Raw genomic sequence first — 22038 nt, 5'->3', positions numbered from 1 at the left:
GAGGCAGAAGAATCCTGAGTTACAGGTCAGCCTGGGCTACATAGTGCAAAGTACCCAGTGTTTGGGAAAAAAAGAAAGGCATTGCATTGTGGGATAATCTTTGGTGCACTGTGAAGAAGTGCCAACCAGAAGGTACCTTGGCAGAGAGAGGAACTGGGGGAAGAATCTGAAGCTTGCAGGATTCGTGGCCTGCAAGATACAGAGGGTGTAGGACACGCGGTATTGCGGAGAGATAATGAGCCACATGGCAGGATGTAGATTAATATAAATGAGTTAATTTAAGTTTTAAGAGCTAGTTGGGAACAAGCCTAAGGTAAGGCTAAGCTTTCATACTTAATAATAAGTCTCCATGCCATTACCTGGAAGCTAGCAGTCAAAAGAAAGTCCAATTACAGTTTTGCTGAAGAAAAGTATCTTAAAGGCAGCTTGAGAGGAAAGAAAAGCAAACACAAAGTTAAAAATAACAAGACTCCTTGTCAGTGAATGGGGAAATGATATGAATCAATATAATTTTAATTTTTTGTTTGTTTGTTTGTCTGAGACAAAGTGATGTAGCCTAGGTATCCTAGCTACGCTTCCCTCCACTGCCCTTGTAGCATGATATGCTCCTGCCTCAGCCTCCTGAGTGCCGGCATCATAGAACAATATTTCTGAAGTACTGAAAGGCAACAACAAACCCCCTGATCTCGTATTGACACACAGGGAAAATCTGTTAAATCTATTTCAAGAATAAAAGTAAACTAAATGATATTTTCCTGGCAAACAAAAGCCAAGCAAGTTAAACAAACAAACAAACAAACAAACAAATTGAAATTATAAAGTAAAGGAAGTTTACCTTCAAAAGTAAAACGATACCAGATAAAGACACTAAAGAAAAGTCCCTGTTCCAGGAGATGTTCAAAAGTGGATAAAAACACATGGCCTGCAAGTGTGAGGACCTAAGTTCAAATCCAAGGACCATATAAAAACAGGTCACATAGCAAGAGTGTCTGTAATCCCAGCACACCTACAGAGCATGTATATGCCCACACACATAGAGGAATATTATATATACATTGTACAAATACACAAGCCAAAAACAAAAAAGAAAAAAATTATAATTTGAAAAATCACATCTTCACAAATATTGAGTTGACATTGTGAGCTGGTGGCCACCCTTGAAATAAGATCCTAGAATGGGGATACGGTCACTCTCTGGAAAAGCATGAAGGCATGGGATCTACTAGTAGAACAGCGCCCTGTTCCAGGAATTCCAGGATTGCAAGCATTCATAGAAGCCTAATCGGTTCACTATAGGAATCCGCTAAAATGTTCCCAGCAGCTTTGGCTGCTCTCTTACCTAAACAGAAAGGGTGATTCATTGCAGCTAGTCCACTAACTGACTTCATGCTGAAGGCATCAGGTAATATGGCAAGCTGGAACACTTGTAATTGCTACCTAGCTCCAAAGCGCAAACAAACAGGCCACCTCGTCGATCTAATGAAGGCCAACTGGTTCTGGTCTTAGGCTTCACTGGGTAAAGGACAGATGACAAATACTTTAGAGAGGGATGTGTGTGAACGGTTTTAGAGTCTGAGGCAGAGCATATCATGCTACAAGGGCAGTGGAGGGAAGCGTAGCTAGGATAAAAAGGAGGCTTTAAACTAGGGAGCATGTCGGAGCTCCTGCCAGAAAGAAAGTTAGAAGGAGCTGAGGTTGCACCTGTCTGTCTTAAGGCTCACAAAAGGCTTGAGTGACTTTAATGTTCTGCTAAGCTTTTCTTTCTGGCTGTTTATTTACCATCTGGTTACTTATTGGCCATTTAAAGACTTAATTCTTATTACATTGTTACTAGTCTATTTAGAAGGTCTCCCATACAAGGAAGTCATTAACAAAGTTCAAAAACTTGAATGAACACAGTGATACAGAAGAGAGAAAACTGAGCCATCTTCCCCAATGATCATCCTTACTACCAACCCCTCAATGGCTGTCGCAATGCAGGGACACCCACCCTACTCCCCAGGGCCTACAGTCCTAGGCTCAGCTGGTCTTTATATTTCTGACCACACACTTAGTTCCTCTCCCACTGATTTGCTGTGATTCTTGACCTCTTTGCAATGCTGAAAACATTACATGTACATAATGATAGATGTTTTTATTCTTTGCTTAGATATTCTTCTTAGATCTTTGTGCGTCTCATTCTACTATATCACCCAGTAGTCTGTCTGTTTATATATCAGCTGTTTGGAAAGCCCTTGCCCAGATATTACCCCGACAGATCATTATCTTGATCCCCTTACCCTTCTTTAGTAGTTTGTATAGCATTTGTTGTCACTTGAATGGAGTTTATTCATCCTTTTTTTGTCCATAAGACACACCAAATGTTAGCTCCTTTAGATTATGGATTCTCTTTGGTGACATCCAAGAAAGTACCCAATGAATGAATGAATGAATGAATGACTTTCAGCAATGGTAAGTAGATATTTTGATGAAATGTTCCCTATCGTTTATTTTCTATATTCCCACGATTCTGTGTACAAGGCACAAACAAAACTGGAAATGTCTATTGTTTTCATTTGGAAAGAAAGCAAGGAAAGCACTAATCGAAAATAACTGAACCAATGCCATTTCTGGTAATTAAAATACTGCCAACAATCCAGCACACTAGAATGAGTGATTAATTATGTGTTGAAAACTGAGTCCCAAAGTAGGTAAAGGGAAAACAATACCAATGAGCACAACATTAATGTTTGTGTTCTTAGAAGACCATTTATTTTATTTATCCTGTTTAAATGGTGCTAAGTGTCTCCAAAGGAAAGCAAGTTTCATGTGTGTTGACCACACATGTGTTTGCTATGAACAGTCTCCTGGCTTTCCCCAGGCTTCAGCAATGCCATTCTATATTAAGCTGGACACTCCAGTCCAGCAGGTTCTGGAGCACTGCCAAAGCCATGGATGTCTTCAAAGGCCGTTTTCAAATTGCAGGGAGGAGCTGAGTTCTCTAGGACCTTACTTGTGTTCTTCTAGATGTTGATGACCTTTTCCCAACTCCAGCCATTGCTCAAATATGCCTGCAACCTATGACTGCCCCAAGAACTCACTACATAACCCAGAAAGGTGACGTCTAACTGCCTTTTCCATCATTCTGTTTTAGCAAATGAGATACTGGAGTCAATAACTCCCTTATTAACCTCTCTCTGAGCAACTGTAGCCATCCAGTCCTGTGCTCTACACTGCAATTTATAAGGCAGATGATACCTTGTGAATAAGTAAGACAGCTGGTTGAGGAAAAAATGTTTTCTCTATGGTTTCCGAAGTAGTACATAGTTGTTTTTTTTTTTTTAAATCAGCGTTTCAGTCTAAAACATCTGTAAGAATGGGATTGTTGAAACTCCACACATTTAGATGTGCTTTGCAAGTATTACATGGTAAAATGGCTCTCTCTTTTTTTTTTTTTTTTTTTTTTTACCAGGAAAGCAATAGAACTTTCAAACATGCCAATAACTTTAGAAATCACTGTTGTAAAATGGCAGGAGGTGGACCTTGACAGGTGAGAGCCGGAGGTCTGACAGTAGGCGGGAGACAAATGCACCAAGCAGACAGAGCCTGAGTGCATAGTTTATCGAGAGAAGGGTAAAGGGGAGGGAAGAAAGAGACCCAGAAAAATAAACACAGAGAGAGACCTGCTTGCCTCTTCAGGACAGGGGGAAGAGAGCAGGAGTAGGCAGGGCTTGTCTCTTAAAGTGACCTTTGTACCTGCGTCTAGTCAGGGTACTTCTTGCCATGCCCAGAGGAGTGACACACTGTGCCAGGTTCCCAAAGTGTGCCTGGATGCTGACAATCACCTCTTGATTTGCAGTAATGTAATTTTAAACCTGCATATATGAAGAAGGTGGAAAGCAAGAATGAGCACAACAAATCTGACTGCAAACTTCTGCCTTAAGCCTAAGGCTCTGTAAACTGTCTAAATTGGTCAGAGAAGGATACAAAAGCAGCACTGCTGAGAACCTTTGGCAGTTGCTGCCAACAAGCCTCAGAGCCAATAAAAAACACCAAGTGTTTCTGGATGTCACTGTTATATCTGGAGATGGGACAACTGATTCATGCCAAACTCAAGCAAGTATAGGATTCACCAGTTTTTTTTTTCCTTCCTCCCAAGTGCTGGGATTATAGGAATGTGCCCCCACAGCCTGGCAGGATTTACAAAAGTTAAATGCCAGGGTACTTAGTCAGTCCAACTCGTTTGGTCCTTTACTCTCCTGTTAGTGTCCTGTGTGTACAAATGACACCTTAACCAGGAAAATGTTTGGAAGATCATGCTGAAACTATAACAAAACTGAGCTTGGCCCTCAGCTAGCACAAATCAACAGTCAATAAATACTCCCCCCCCCACTTCATATGTTATCTTATTTTAGAAATGATGCTTGTAGTGTTTGTTTAGATGCTATATCACTTTTATCTTTATCATTTGCTAGAAAGTACTATGAAATAAAACGCACACAAAAAACTTTATTCCCAGACTTCTGTTACCACATTCAGAGAGTCTGTGAGTATTTAATTCACAGTTTCCTAACTTACTGATTGTATGAAGGTGCTATGAATTCAGTAGAAACTTTTTTTTAATTTTATCCTGGACTAGAGAAAGGTAAAATGAGATTTTTCAGCAGCAGTGAGCCACAGCTTTATCCAAAACCTGCTCATGAGACTGAACAGCTGGGACACTTGCAAAATCTACTCTACTGCTACACTATGATGTCCAATGCATTATATGTATACTACCAAGTGCATTACCAACTTAAAATGTTTTCTATTTCTAGTGAGTATATTGGGATATAGCCTGATGCTAGTCAAGGTGCATTATCTTAGAGCTTCCTTTAAAATTTCATTTATGGTCAGAAATTGTGGTGCATACATTGATCCCAGCATTTGAGACAGAAGCAAATGGATCACCATGCATTTGGGGCTAATTCAGTCTACAAACTGGAGTTCCAAACCAGGCAGAGCCACATAGATAGACTTTGTCTCAAACAAAAGTTATTTATAACTTTAAAGGGAATAAAAAGTAAGAATGACTTAGTCAGTAGTAAAGTAGTAGAGCTGAGGTAAGGATCTTTGGCAATGCCCTTGCAAAGAGCCATGATAATCCCATATTAAAATGCCAATAAGCTTGCACAAAGAGCTCCCCGCTACTGTGTGGCACATCACTCAGCCTGCAAGGAGGCTCTTTTGTTCTTTTTATCTCAAGGGCTCTACAGCACTTAGGGTTTAAACAGTGGGTGTCACTTGTCATTCTAAGACAGGCAACAATAACAGCAACAAAGGGATCCCTCGGAAAGAAAAGAAAAATTCAGTTTAATTTATCTATGATTGTATTCGTCTCCATTTTTTTTTCAAGGACATCAGAATGGTTTCTTTAGATGAGAATACAATTGTATTACATAGTAATTTTATCAGTAATTTTATAATTTTAACTACTGAGCTTTAAAAACAGCCACTGAACTTTTAAAAACGTCAAGGGAAGGAGAAATCGAGAGTTATCTAATTAGGATAAAGTCTTGATTACTAAGGTAATAGGTTGTAAAGCTCTAGAATGGTTATAAACTGCACAGTGGAATGCTGGTAGTTAATTATGCTTTTAAACTGTTGGAGCAAATCTCACACTAATTTTATGTTCACTGTTAGAAAACCCCAAATGGACTCAGTATTGGGAAATTATGACTATGTCTATGAGCTTGATTCTAATGCCAGTGTCTTAAAGTGTATACACATGACAAAAGTCAGCAAATTATACAAATGAAATATATTCAGTTTACGTCTAAATAAATTGTACTGAAGAAGGCAACATAGATCCCCTTCAGTGATGATTCAATATGGAAGTGTGAATTTTTAGTCAGTGCAATTTAGTCAATTTGAATACCATTATGTGGCCAAGCCCCTTCTAAGATTTGGGCACACTGAAAGCAGGGACCAAAGTCCTGGCCCTGTGGAGCCCAGATTCTTCTGAAGGAGGATTAATCTCGAGACCCCTTCAGAACACCACACCCTGGAGAGTTTCAGTAAGGATCTCAGCAGCTACATTTGCCTTCTCGATGCCGAGAAGATAGCAGCGAGACATCTGTCAAGGCACAGATGTAGGTTAATTTAAGAGATATGGTGATATGATGCACGTCATTACAATCATGTCCTTGTTATGCGGAGTCTAAAAACAGGAGAAGCTTAGTGGTAAGAAACTGCAAATCTTTGCCTCCAAAGAGAATAGTAACTGAGGACCAAGAACACGAGATGGGAGCTGGAAAGAAGGCTCAGCAGTTAAGAGCACTGGCTGCTCTTTCAGAAGATCCTTTTTATTCCCAGTACTCACATATAACTTACAACTGTACATAGCTTCAGTTCCAGGGCACTCAAAAGCCTCTTCTGACTTTCTTGGACACCAGGCATGCAGAAGGTTTACATGCATACTTGCAAACAAGCTAATACACATAAAATAAAATTAAAACATTTTGAAAGAACTTAAAACGGCCTCTTTGTAAAATGGTCTCTTAGTAACTTCAGTTATAAACCATGGACTGCTTCATAACATGTCCACAGAAGACCCCAGAGTTTTAAATTAAATTCACTTCAAAATAAACAGAAGAAATATAAATTTTGACACACACACACTGTTTTGCATTACAGCATTAGGGGGCTGGGGATTTGGCTCAGTGGTAGAGCATATGCTTAGCATGTGTGAGGCTCTGTGTTTAATTACCAGCACGCAGCGTGAATATGAGCACGCGGTTATACACACATGCACACACACACTCGCACGCACGCATGCACACACACACACACACACACACACACTGGGGATCCTTTTTCCAAGAATTCAAAGTACAAACTGACATGGCAGACAGGGGTGCATTAGATATGTTATTATGGAAAATTACATGATGCTTTCTGAACTCCTCATTGCTGTCCGTAATACCACACTCCATTTTATTACTTTACCCTCATTGGTACCATAAGGAAAAACAAACAACAGAAATATCATTTCTCTTTTTGAGCCCACAGAAATGAAGACACCAGTGGTCTTGGCTGCACGTGCTGATAACCCCAGCATTGAGAACAAGGCAGTCAGATCTGGAGAGCTCACTGGCCAGCCAGTCTAACTGAAATGACAAACTTCTGGTTCATAGTCAGACCTTGTTACAGGGCAGTAAGACAGAGAACAAGAGAGAAAACGCACAGTGTCTTCCTCTGGCCTCCCCACATACATACTTGGATATGCATGCCTGCACACACACTTGCATGCATACTTAACTCTCTCTGTCTCTCTGCTTCTCTCTCTGTGTCTCTCTCTGTCTCTGTCTCTCTCTCATACACACACACACACACACACACACACACACGAAAAAGAACAAAACCAAAGTACTGTTTTATTTCAATCAACAGCCAGTGCCGTATGGAAATAAGAGCTTGAAAACATTGACTTTTATCAGCAGGCATAAATGCCAATGCGGTGTGGTTGAGATCTTATACACAGGATCCAATGTGGGAGAATCTGATGCTGGACATTCGCTAGAAAATATGGTGGTTCCTTCCCCCACCTCTTCCCTAGTGTGAAAGGCAGAAAAATTACTCCTTGAAAAATAAACTTTGGTGGCCTCATCTGTAAGTGTAAATAAAAATTGTAGCTTCTTCATAGAGTTATTGCAGAATACAAATGTACCCCAGAGCCCTCCCCGCAAACACTGCCATTGCTATTGCTCTTAATTGCCCGCCATAACTAGATGGTAAGACCCTCTTGCTGAAGACACAGCACGCTTTGGTTGCAGGGCATGGAGAGCGGTGGAGCTGGCCTGGAAACGTCTTCCCTGCTGGCTAGCTTTCAAAGTGCTAAGCAGGTCACTGGGAGAAGGCAGTCATTAATGGATTTACCTGGCAGTAGACACGGCGGCATGCTATACTACACAATAGTGACAATATAATTATGGGGATAATCAACTACTTTCTGATTAGATCTGAGACCTGCTCCACCAAAGGGAATTCATGTCTGGTTTTGTGACCCAAGCCCAAGGTCAGAGAAGTCTGTAGGGGAACCTACTACTGTTGTTTCGCTGAGGACGTGTAGTCACACAGCCTTCTAAATAGTTACATGTATATCCCTATGTTCATACCACTCTCGACTTTGGCTGGAGTCGCTTCTTTTGGCGGTGGGCCAGCAGTCACTGCAGAGACTCACAAATGGTCAAAACTCTGAGAATTAGTGACTGTCGAGTGCTTGGCCCTCAATGAGACATCTATGTTAACTCCTGCAGTGGTCAGCACTCTTCCCGTCTTCTAGCTCCTGCATTCTTCTGCTGAGAAATGCTTTCTTCCGGGCATGACACGACTCTTGCCCTCATGAACTCTCAGCAGCTGTCTGTCAGACAGGCACAAGATCAAGCCTGCCAATAATTCCACCTGGGAATGGGGAGGGACTCACGTGGCTCCATCACAGTTTAGGAGTTACTGGCAATTCATAGCTTCTTTTGGAGCGGCAGCCATTTTGCTCCAGGGGTGTGGCCATTGGTGGTTGTCCATGTACTTGCAGACAGGGTTAATAGGACTCAACAGGTTGTTTTCAAAGAAAGAGAGGGCATGCAGGTGGGAGGGCACATGTATGCGTGTGGGGGCTGTCAGGAGGAATGGGGAAAGGGAGTTGGGGGTTGGGATAGATATGCTCAACAGACATTGTGTATGTTATGAAATTGACAAAGAATAAATTAAAAATGGTTTAGAAAAAAGACATGTGAAACAACTCTGCCTCCTATCTTGAACATCTGTTCACAGTTTTGAAAAGGGGGGCGGGGTCTTTATTATTTGCTATTTTTCTTAAGCCAAGTATGCAAAAACCAGATGCAATTACAATGAAACATTTGCTTGTTAAATAAATATTTAATGAATATGTATCGTGTTGCTTAGTGCTTGCTTACTGCTAGGGGCAATATAGTGAAGTAACAAAAGACCGCATTTCCACTGAAGATACTATTATTTAAAAATGATAGATTATTTTCCATTGTCTCCACAGTCTGAAACCATTACTGTAGATATCAAATTGTTATACTCAGAATCAACATAGGAAAAACTTTATTTAGTGGACAATATTAAAATTGTGGGCTATAGAATTTTAAACACGTAGCTTACAAAGTCGAGGCCCTGTACCTGTTTACATGGAGATGTATTCAGCTTTGTTTCCTTTGGATAGTTTCTTTACATGTTTGTATTTTTGGACATCCCTGCAGCATGGAAAGAACACTGACGTCAGGAGGTCTGGGTTCTATTTCTGACTGCTGATCTTCTCCTGCGAAGCCATGAGGGAGGCATTTTATTAAAGGGGGTATTACTTACTTAGGTCACAGAAGCTTAACACAGGGCTACCAGCTCAAGCGAGGACAGCATGTGTTCGCGACAGAGGGTTCCTCAGACCTCTTCTTCTTTCGCGTCAGCATCACACAGCTCTTCCTTACAGCTTAAGGACCTCTTTGGGGAAGGGGGGATCTTATTACCTTAAGATTGAAAGGAAAGGAAGAAAAGACCCTAGCAGTTCCTGATAATGAATAATTAAATTGGAGCATAACGAACTTGAGAGAAAGAGAAGATGAGAATCGGGGGCTTCAAGCTACACGAGAAGTTTCACCTCCTCGGTGATTCTGGTGGACCTCTCACAGGCAATAATCAAGTTGCTCTGAAACCCATTTCTGTTTTCTCAGAATGTCATTTTCTCCAGTTTGTTTTTTTTTTGTCAGCAAGCTAGATATCCCCTTACTCTGCTCACTCCTCCTCTCCTCTTTTTCCTTCTCTACTGCTTTCTTTTCCTGCTTAACCTATTTTCCTCTCTTGATTGATTGCTTTACCCCACAAGAGTATGATCATTCAATAAAAGCCTTAATAAACAATCAAAGCAAAAAAACCCAATAATAATACTAATCTAAAAGTATGGAGATTAATAAGAATTATATTTATGTTCAATGTATAAGCCACTCTGAGCTCAATATAACTCTTGATACAGTAAGATACTTTTATGCCATTCTGTATAGGCACTGCAAAGAGATTATCTGTAATAGTTGTAATTGCATAGACAAGAAAACAAATACAGGTAAATGCCTGTGAACAAAAACGTTTGATTTAGATTTCACAGGATTAGCTGTAGGATTTCTTTACATTTAAAAACTAAAAAGAGAATTAATTCTGACCAGAATACTTACATCCAACATTTTATTTGTATGTATGATATTAAACTGTGATCCTTTCAGAGTTATTACTAGTACAAACATGCTATCACAAGAAAATTTCTTAGCATCCACACTGCCTAGGTACTATATGGTTCTCTTGCCAGTCACCGTGGTGAAGGAGAAAAATCCCCTTTTGGCAAGCATCACAACCAATTGTGTCAGCAACCTATAGAGGAGAGGTTTCTCCTCTTTCTCAATGTTTTTCTTTTGTTTGGGAGATGGGAGGAAGAAAGGGGAGTGGGAAAATGTGTATCTCAATAAAAACAATAAAAAAGAAAAAAAAGAATTTGCATCAACTGAAATTAATGGAATGTTAGACCTCTTACCCCAAAATATGATACCATGGCATTTTAGAAAACAGAAGAAATGAAAATTTATGTCTCCATATCCCACAGGAATAGGGGTCACAAAAGAATTTTGACTTCCTGGGAAGCAGGAATACTCTGATGAGAGGCAGCTTCTCTAAAACATAACCTAGGGTTATGATTCTTGCTAAGTTCCTCTCAGCTTCTTACAAGCAGATCAGTTTTTCCCAATACAACTTTTTCCCAATCATCTGCTTGTCAACTTCAAACCACACAGACCTCACTATTTCTTCACCATTTTTGAAGACTATATCACACAAAGCTTAGAGTGGGTTTGTGTGTTTTGTTTCCTTGACAAGTTGTCTTTTGTTGTGGGCGATTCAGCCACAACACTAACAATCTTGTTTTCTCTATGATGGCGTGGTTGGTCAGGACGAATTCTAAAGGATTAGCAAGGGCTGGCTTGGGGAGGAAGCCACTCAGGACAATGAAAGAAGTTATAAGTTGTCTGGCTGTGATGGCAGACTACATCTTCTTTGTGAGTCCTCTGCTGATTTGTATGCGAGAGAGCTAATCAAAAAGAAATTCAGATAATCCAAACCCTCTTGAAATTGTTGCCATATTCTCCAAGTGTGACGGTGCCGGAGGATAAGGGAGGAGGATGGTGAATTCTTGATCTTCATGGACTGTCTCAAAACCTTTCCAGTTTCAAGATGCTTGTAAAGAGGGTTAGCATAGCAATTTAGATTGATATCATGTGCATACCTGAAGAGAATATCCATTCTAATAATTTTACAGATAAATATTAACAAAATCATTAAATGAACAGAAAGACAACGCCTTTTTTTTTAATGTTGTTCAGCTTGAGAACCATGCATGAGCCTTGACTCCTTGATAAGTTCTCATAGAGATAGGGTTACTATTCTGTCCTCCTTTGTCTTCTTAATTGCCATGTAATGTGGTGTGTGTGTTTGTGTGTGTGTGTGTGTGCGCGCACGCGCGTGCATGTGGTTTGTCTGTGTGAGTTCTGGAGAGCATATACAATAACACACATGGAAGTAGGCAGACAATCTCAGGTGCTTATCTTTGCCTTCCCCCACAAGTGAGTGTCTTTATCACCAAGTATGCAAGGCAGTTGGCTCACGAGCTTCCAGAGATAGCCCTGTCTTCACCTTCCATTTTGCTGTAGGAGAGCTGGGATTGAAGATGAATAAGAGTTTTTGTGGGTTCTGGGGATATATAGTCACATGCTCTCACTGGCACAGCCGGTGCTTCAACCCCGAGTCATTTCCCCAGCTCTTTTCTCTTTAAGCACATTGGGAAAAGAAGAAAATAGGCTAGAGTTCTTTCGCTGACATCCACAGAAGTTGGAAATTTCTGAGATTATGCTTTCCAGCATTCAACTCTAAATGGCAAATGATAGGAAGGCGGTAGGTTGTATAGTCAGAGGTCAGTCATAGTGGATCAGGTTTCTTCCTGAAGTTCAGCAATGTGCCTTGGAGTGTCACTCAACATAGAGGACTTTAATATAAAATGGCATTCCCATAGATAAGCTGTAGTCATAGCAGTAGCATGCCTCTGTGTTTCAGTAACAGAAAAAAAACAGAAACCAGACAAGTTGAAAATGAAGATTTGAAACTCAGCTGTTAGAGGCTGTCAAGCCCTGGGATGGGAAAAGGTGTTATGACTATCCTACATTCCTTACAGAAGTGAACACCCATGGGAAGAGTCCATCCCCTACAACAGCTACCATCCATGGGAAAACTCCCATCTCTCACAACAGCTACCATCCATGGGAAGAGTCCATCCCTTACAACAGTTACCACCCATGGGAAGAGTCTATCTCTTACAACAGCTACCATCCGTGGGAAGACTCCATCCCTCACAACAGCTATCATCACCCATGGGAAGAGTCCATCCCTTATAACAGCTGACATCTATGGGAAGAGTCCATCCCTTACAACAGCTACCAACCATGGGAAGAGTCTATCTCTTGCCTTAACAACATAAGACTTCCTGAAATGCTTGCCTCTCTCTTAATTTCAATCCATATGTCAGCAATGTTCTTATCAAATTGTATTTTCCTCTTACAGTTTTCTTCATGTAAGGTAGCTGAAAGACTGAAGAATGCCTTATAAACATCTTTCTAATGTGAATTAACAGAGAGATGTTCTAGGCTTTTATCACCTTCTAGCAAGATTGTTTCCTAGCATGAATGGGTCTTGGCATACCTTTCAATTATATAATTGGACTAATAAAAGTGAGTCTCTGAACATACTTAGTTTTAATTAAAGAACATCTCTCACCCCCTCACATGTACTTGCCCTGGGAATTTAAATCTGAAAAGAACCTGTTAAGTCCTCTCATTACCAAATTTTAAACACAACATTAATGAACTAAAACCCTCTTACTATTTTATGTAGCATATGAAGCAACCTGTGAGATCTTGTCAGGAATAATGTTTTATTTAACTAAAGTTATATACAAAATTTTTTTGATGCATCAATGAGTAATTAGTGGTTCTAGATAATGGATACATTGGAGTTTATTATAGCATTCTTTCTATTCTGTACATATTTGGCAAGTCCATAACAATAAATTAAAACAAGAACAAAAATCAAACAAAAAGATACACCAGAAGATTTAAATGACATTTTCAAAGAAATTCCCACAGTAGAGGCAATGTGGTTTGTTCTCTGCCTGGGTTCTTCTTGTATCTGTCTCCACAACAAGGAAAACTTTAGCTCCAGTTACATGGGCAGTGGTATCAGGTGTCTACTCTGCCTCCGGCTCTGTGTATTCCTTTGCCAGAAGGCACTATATTTGGATCTGTGTCTAACTGTCGACACTCTGGTTCAAGTTGTAAAGAATCAACTCGTTTCTTTTCTAGGTGGGATTGATTCTTGTCTGCCTTTGCCAATGATTTTGAAATATCTGTGGCAGAGGATTTAAATTTTCCTAGGAGATGTTTCCGCTCTCTTGATAAAAAAAAAAAACTAGAAATTTTCTTACAATGCCAATTAGTGCATTTTATTTTAATCAAACCCATCACTTATTTCCTCCCTCCAACTTCAGCTGGGTCTCTCTTTCTATAGCCACCAGAAATTCTATCCCTCTGTCTCTCTACCTCTCTTTCTCTCTGACTGTCTCTCCCCCTGCCATCAAAACAAAAAAACCTGAGTCCAACTAGAGTTGACTGCATTGCACATGGGTATAAGTCTGTTCACAACCTGAACAACCAGAATTTACTCCTGAAAACCCACTTTTTCTCCTCCAGGAGCCATAGACTGTCCATAGCTTCTCAACTAGGTGTAGTGCCTTGTAAGCCTACTCACCTATTCCATAGTAGAATATTGACAAGGTAGACCTTGTGCAGGTCTTTTGTGGTCAACCAGAGGTACTGAAGGTTCACCAGTGCAACTGTCAGTAATGTCCAGAAGACACTGTTCCATGGCAGGCATATCTATTGTAACACCATGTTACAATAGATTCCACATTGTTCCTTGAGCCCTGGGGGATTGAAGAATGTAGATACTTCCTTGGGGTGTTCACTTCTCAGTCACTCATTCCCCATGCCTCGATTGTTTATGGGTCTCTGTGTTAACCTCCGTCCACCACAAAAAGAAGCTTCTCTGAGGAGAGATGAGAGCTGGACTCATCTACAGATGTAAGGATAGTATTTAGAAAGCAGTTGGACACCATACCAGTTTACCAAAATTATAGTAGTAAGTCCTTAGCTAGTGCTTATGGCCTCTCTAGCCACAGGTTCTTGGTAAGATTTCTCAGCTTGTTTGTCCTTTGTGTATAGGAGGGCTACACATTTGTGTGTGTGTTAATTTTATATCATACTATTTCCCTAGAAGTGTTTATCAGAAGTTTCTTGGTGGAGTTTTTAGGCTGTTTTCTGTATACATTATAGGATTACAAATATAGATACTTTGACTTTTTTGTTTTCTATTTGTATCTTCTTGATCTCCTTTAGTTGTTTATTGCTCTAGCTAAGACTTCAAGTACTATATTGAGTAGGTATTGAGAGTGGATATCTGTAGATAGAGGCTGCTTGTTCATTCCCAGCTGCCCAGACCCAAAACAATCACACAGAAATTGTATTAATTAAAACACTGCTTGGACAATCACTAGCTAGCTAGCTCTTATATCATAAATTAAACCATTTCTATTAATCTGTGCATTACCAGGAAGTCATGGACTACTGAAAATGTTCCAGTGGACTCCCATGAGCATCTTTCTCCTTTGGCAGTTACATGGTGTCTTTCTGACTCCACTTATTTTCTCCTCCTGTATCTGATTGGAATCTCTGCCTTGCTTTATTCTGTGCTGCAACAGGCCCAAAGCAGCTTCTTTATTAACCAATGATATTCACAGCATACAGAGGGGAAGCCCACATCAGATGTCCTTAGCTTGTTTCTGATTTATTTTCCTTTTAGGTTGCTGTTGGCCATTAGGTTGCTGTAAACTACTTTTATTATGTTGAAGTATGCTTTTGCATCCCTAGCCGCCCAGGGATGTTTATCATGAGGGAATATTGGCTTTTTTTTTTTTTTGCATTCAATGAGATGATCATGTCTTTAAACTGTTTGTATTGTGGATTACATGAATCAATTTATATATGTTTAACAGTCCTACATCTCTGGAATTAAGTCATCCTGATATTTCTTAGCTCTAACTTGCAAGTATTTTATTAAGAATTTTTGTATCTATTTTCATAAGGGATATTGGTTTGTAACTTTCTCTGTTGGGTCTCTGTATGGTTTTAATATCGGGCTTTGTGAAAAGAATTTGGTAATGTTCCTTCTGTTTCTATTTTGTGAAATAATTTGAGGAATATTGGAATTAATTCTTCTTTGAAGGTCTGGCAGAATTCTGTACTGAATCCATCTGGCTCTGTGATTGTTTTGGCTGGGAGATTATTAATTACCACTTCTATTTCACTAGGAGCTGTGGGTCTATTTAAATTCTTTGTTTTGTCTTGATTTAACTTTGGTAGGTTGTATTTACCCAGAAATTTACCCATTTCTTTTAGGTTTTTTTATTTTAGTAGAATAAAAAAAATTAAAAGTGTGTTCTTATAATTTTCTGAATTTTCTCAGTGTCTGTTGTAATGTCCCTTGTTATCTCTAATTTTATTAAATTAGAGCTTCTTTGCATATATTTTGCTTAGTGTGGCCAAGTGTTTGAAATGTTTGTTGATTTTCTCAAAGCACTAACTCTTCATTTCATTGATTCTTGGTACTTTTTGTTTATGTTTCATTGATTTCTTTCCAGAGTCCGATTATTTCTTTCTGTTTACTCTTTTCGGATGCCATTTCCTCTTATTTTTCTAGACCTGACTGGTGTGTCATTAAGTTACTAATATGAAATCTCTCCCTTTTTGTACATAGACTTGGTCCTATGAATGTGCCTCTTAGAAATGCCTTTGTTTGAATCCTATTTTAGGTATGTTGTGTTTTCATTTTCATTCAGTTTGAAAAGGCTCAAATTTAATTAATGAAAAGGTTCAAATTTAGATAGAAATTGCTTGTTTGTTTTTATCCACAGATGTTTTTCTTCACTGATTATAATTGATAATTTTGCTGGGGATAGTAGTCTGGGTGGTCCTTAGAGCTTTCAGAACAACTGCCCAGTTCCTTCTGGATTTCAGAGTCTCTACTGAAATTCATGTTTTTGAAGCTGCTTTTATATTTCACTTTGTGTCTTTCTCTTACAGGTTTCACTATCCTTTCCTTGTTCTGTATATGTTTTGTTTTGATTATTATGCATCCTGGGGAATTTCTTTCCTTGTCCTGTCTATTTGGAGTTCTGTATGCTTTTTGTACTTTGATAGACATCTTCTTTAGATTGGGAAAATTTTCTTCAATGATTTTATTTAAAATATTTTCTGTATCTTTGACTTGGGTTTTTTCTCCTTCCTCTATCTCTATATTTTATAGATTTGGTATTTTCATAGTGTTCCAGCTTTCTTGTTTTTTGTGCCTGGATTTTTTATATTTTACATTTTCTTTGACTGAGCTATACATTTCTCCTACCTTATTTTCAAGACCTGAAATTCTCTCTTCCATGCTTTGTAATTTGTTGGTGAGGCTTATTTCTTGGGTTTTTTGTTTGACATTCTAAGTTTTTCTTTTCTAATTTTTTTTTTTAAATTTCAATGTTCTTAGTGATTCTATTTCTTTGTTAAATTCTACTCTCAAGTCAGGAAATGTCTTCATGGTTTTATTCAAGCTGTTTGTATTTTCATGGTCTTAATGAAGTCATTTATTATAATCTCTTAAAGGTCTTTGAATATATTTATAATTGCTATTTTGAAGTCCTTGTCTCATGCTTCAGCTAAATTGTTTTTCTCAGGCCTGTTGCAATAGTATTGCTGACTTCTTGGTGAGGCATATTGTCTTGGCTGTTAATGATTTTGTTTTGCACTGAGACCCAGGCAGCTGGAGCTATGATGTCTGAAGTGTTTCTTGGTGTAGATATCTGGTCTCATCCTTGTTGACTGGGTATTACATTTTTTGGTTGCTCTTAGCCATTCTGGATCCTTACCAAGTGTGGTGCCTGTAGAGTCTCTTGTGGGAAGTGCATCTGTTGGTTGGCAGTTACACAAAAGAATCAAATGGATCAGAAGGAAAGGCTTGATGGGGCAGTGGGAAAGAACTAGGGGTTCCTTGGTTCACACCAGGAGGCACAGTCCCGAGGAAGGAGAAGGGTGGGAGAAGAGGATCCTGTAGCTAGGCTGCAGCAGAACTAACAGACTGGAGTGGAGTATAGGAAAGACAATAAGGGCACCTACTGATTCCCAGCCTATGAGGCTATCGAGGGTCCCCATTAGAGAGTGGTTTTGCGAGCCTGTGGGTGATACAAAGGAATGGATATGGGTCCAAGGAAGGGCTGAGATGGTGGCCGAAGAGATCTGGTGGCACCGTGGGTGTGCATCAAGGTGTGTATTGTTCAGAAAATGGGTGTGAGGAGCCAGGAGAAGCATCTGCAGGCAGGCTGCAGCCGGATTCTTGAACCATAGTTTTAATTAATTATTAGATAACTTTCAGCACTCCATCCTTTAGGTTTGGCAAAGAATGGCATACCTTAATGCTTTCCACTGTGCCTACCTTCCAATAAAAACAACAGTTCTCTTGCTTTCCCCACATATATTAAGGGATTCTAAACACCTTTAGCAGAGGTACTATTTTTTTGGATGGTGAGGTTTCACTGTAAATAAAGTATGGTAAGATTATGTTTCCCCAAGGATATTTCTAATCCAAAATACTACTTAAGACCTCATTTGTCCATGAGCTTGTTAATTATGTCCTTATAACTCTGCCCTTGATGGAGAAATGTGTGGAAAGGTGTGACATTCAAAACCCACTGCACATAAATCTAAGAAAGACTGTTTAATGAGTCAGCAGATTAATTTTTTTTGCCACAACCAATTAGTAAGGTCTGCTCCAGGTCCATGTTTTTTTTTTTTCTTTTCTTGACTTCCTCCTCAAACATCTTCTTCTGCCAAGTCTTTTCAATTACTACCCACACATTACCTCCGAAATCACTCATGGTTTGGAACCTCTCAGCCACTGTGCGACAACTCAATGGGTTCACCGAGGAAAACAGGGACCATATGAGAAATTTTCCTCTACCACAATCGCACACACAGGGCTCCTCTGCACTTTTTTCCATTCTCAATTCTCTGTCACAGCTTATTTATCAACCCAGTCTTTTTGTTCACTAGAAACTGTCAGCAGGATACATTGTCTCTTCGAGAGTATTCCTTTTCCTTTGGTAGCAATTATTAATATCACTTCCAAAGGAGAGACTTGAATCCCTGAAGCTAATTTAAACCCTTCCTTCTTACTCAGTTGTATATTTCCTCAGTTGCCTAGATGATCTGGTTTTATATTCACTCTCATTCTTTTTTTTCTGTTTCGCATCCCATTTTCCTTCTGTTCTCTCCATACCTAGCCTAGTTCCTTGGAGTCCCTTCTTCTTCCATGGTTCCTCGGAGTGCCTTTAATTCCCTTTAGAATAACACAGTCTTTTCTGTTTCTCCTCAATGCTGAATATTAAAGTGTGAGACTAGGTAACTCTGCTATTCTGTCCTAGATTTTAACTGTTAAATAGTCTTACCCTGCTATTGCTTTGAAGACTTAGAAGAAAAATTGACATAGAGCAATTAGAAAGCTTTAAAAGACTGGTGGTTTCTAAAAGCTCATCATGGCCACGTCATCTTGCAATTAAAAGTTTCTGTTATTTTTGAAGGACTGCAGAGGTTCTGAGTCATATATTGGATAATAAAATGCTAAAGCAAACATTTGTACATGTAGGTAAATACTATATTTAGATGGAATAGTCTGCAAATGCTTCAGCCAAGTTGGATAATCTTTTGATCCCCACTCCCTTCTTCTCTTCCAGCTGGTTTCGATGGAGTTGGGAATATGGTTTCTTCTTTGGTCAGTGCCTCATTGTTTTGCCTGTGGGAGTTAACAAGTCCAAGGCTGCTGATTTTGTTTCCCAATGGTTTACTTCTCTTCCTGCTAGTGCCAAGTCAAAGACTGTCCTTCAAATCATGACCAACCATTTTATAAACGCTGGGCATAAAGAAGATGGACGAGGGGAGTCAGATGGGTCAATGGCAGTTCACAATAAGGCAAGTCAAGGCATCTGTTCTTTGGATGTGGTTCAGGAAGTTCATTCTCCGACATATACAAATAACTGAACATTTGTATAATTTGTACATGTATGACCTCTGATGTTAGTTTCTATACCTTTTCTTCTTTTTCTCATTTTTAAGTTAGGTAGTTTACTTCATTTATCAACAGCAAGTGTGTTCTTATGAGAAGAATGGCTTACTTATATCACAGTTATTTGTCATTAAATTAAAAATACTTTTATTACTTTATTTTTCACATGTATGAGAGTATTTTTAAGATACATATATTTTTTATATTTTGAGAATCTCATAATGCATACAATGTATTTTGATCCTATTGACCCTCTATTCCTTCCCCTCACTCTTCCTTTCCTTACCCCTTCCAAACTTTGTATCTTTTTTTAAATTATTTTTTTTTGAGATTGTAATATTCCTACATCATTTCCTCCTTACTTTTCCTCCCTCTAAACCTTCCCACTTGCCAAACCTTGGTCTCATTCAGATTCATGGTTTCTTTTACTTTCATTATTTGTGGTGGTTTGAAAAAAAGAAAATGACCCCCATAGGGAGTGGCACTATTAGGAGTTGTGGCTTTATTGCAGTAGGTGTAACTTTGTTAGAGAAAGTTTGTCACTGTGGTGGAGGTGGACTTGGAGATTTCATATGCTCTAGCTCCAACCAGCGACACAGTTGCTTCTGTTGTCTGCAAATTAAGATGTAGAACTCTCAGCTTCTTCTCCAGCACCATGTCTGCCTGCATGACATCATGAAAATAATGGACAAAACTTCTGAAACTGTAAGCCAGCCACAATTAAATACCTTCCTTTATAAGAGTCATCATGGTTATGGTGTGTCTTCACAACAATAGAAACCCAAATTAAGACATTATTGTTATGTATATACAAATATACGTTTGTGTCTAATATTATTTCTAAATATATAAATATAACATGCTCAGTCTGTACAATGTTACTTGTATGTATATGTTTTCAGAGCTGACTGTGGTTATTGGATAATCATTGGGTTTCTCTTCCCTGGGGAAGGCTAGTTCTCCTGCTCTGAGTATTCCTTAGTTGCCAGTACTTCTTTGTCTAAGGTTGTGGAGCCCCAAGTACTTTTCCACTTCCATGCTAACAAGTCTATTGCTGCCATCCTTGCTTAGGTTATGCTTAGGCAGCCATGTTGGTGAGACTTCATGGTGCAGCTTTTCTGGCATTTCGAGGAGACACAGTCTCACAGTAAACATCAGTTCTTCTGGCTCTTATAATCTTCTGCTCCCTTCTCCTTCTCCAATGTTCCCCGAGTCTCAGGGTCCAGGAGTTATATTATAGATGTATCGGTTGGGATTGGGATCCTTAACTCTGTGTTTTGATCTGTTGTGGTTTTCTGTAATGGCCTCTTTCTGTTGCAAAGGGAATTTTCCTTGTTAGGGGTGAGAAATACTTATTTGTGGATATAAGGAATAATATTTAGAATGTAGTTAGGGACTATGCTGTTTTAGTAAAATGAAAGTTGTAGGCTTTCCTCTAAGATTCATGACTTCATTAGCCTTGGGTAGTTGGCTTGGTTTCCAGTACCAGGTGAATTTCCCTCTTGTTGGATGGGTCTTTAGTAGAATTAGAGAGCGGTTGGGTACCAAGGTGTGTGTGCCCCTATTGTAACCTTAAGGGTATCAAGACATTCATTTAAGGTTCATTGGCCTCATAGTTGGGCAGGGCTGTTGGTTGTTTCCCTCCTTTGGAATTTCTCATGTGGAGCTACTTGGTAACACGAAAACTAGTCCTCAGGGAGGAAGCTTTGAGACCAGATCTAGCTCAGGTCCTCTGGGTCCTGTGTCAGAAATGCATGGTGTCTTCAGCAATAAGGACTTACCTTGTGCTTCTGTGAGCAACCAAATGCAACCTAGAATGTTTTGGGAATCTCCTGGAAACCCTGACCCTCAAAAAAGGATTCTCATGCCTTGTCTTGTTAGATAGTCTATGGCTCTTGGTGAGAGAGCATTGTGTTCTACCTGCATGTAAGTCTATTTACCATATGAATACCCTGTGCCCTCATGGCCAGAAGAGGGTATTAGATCCCTTGGAACTGAAATTACAGATGCTTGTGAGATACCATGTAAGTTATGGGGATTAAACTCCAGTCTTTTGGAGAAGCAACCAGTGCTCTTAACTGCTGAGCCATCCCTCCAGCCCCATAGCTACCATTATGTTTAATCATGCCCTTCAAGTGTCTGTTTCCATCTCTGAAAAATACATGGTTGAAAGAATTAAATAAGATGCTTGTACATAAAGAACCATAAACACAGTGCATGCATAGCGGGTGCTGAAGTTCTCCACTTGTCTTTTATGATTCAGCAATCTAATCACTTAATTAGGGAAGTTTTATATAGCTATCATTTACCACCTACTTGATGCCAAGCATGTTTTGTATATATGGGCCACCCTCTGTAGCTGGAGTTTTGAATCAGAGGATTCAACTAAGCACAGATGTATACTGTTAGAAAAGATATCAGGACTATACAGAATATACACAGACTTTATTTCTTGTCACTTTCTCTATGATGTGGACATAATAGCTGTTCACCCTGTGTACCAGAACTATATACATATATGCAAACTGCACAGCATTTAACACAATTAATGTTAGCATCTAAGAACTTTGATATTGGAAGGCATTCCGGAACCAATAAAGTAATATAGTTAGTATCAAGCAATACTGTGGAATCACTTGATAACCTCACAGTTATTTATGATTCCCTTCCAGATGAAGTAACAGATAAGCACTCCTCATCTAGTCACTGAATACAGTTAACTGGGATCCAAAAACATTTCTAGGGAAGTAGTTTTTT

The sequence above is a fragment of the Alexandromys fortis genome, unplaced genomic scaffold, assembly GCF_014885135.2.
Source record: "Alexandromys fortis isolate MF-2015 unplaced genomic scaffold, M_Fortis_MF-2015_v1.1 scaffold_124, whole genome shotgun sequence".
Classification (NCBI taxonomy): Eukaryota; Metazoa; Chordata; class Mammalia; order Rodentia; family Cricetidae; genus Alexandromys; species Alexandromys fortis.
This window is presented reverse-complemented; position numbering follows the sequence as displayed.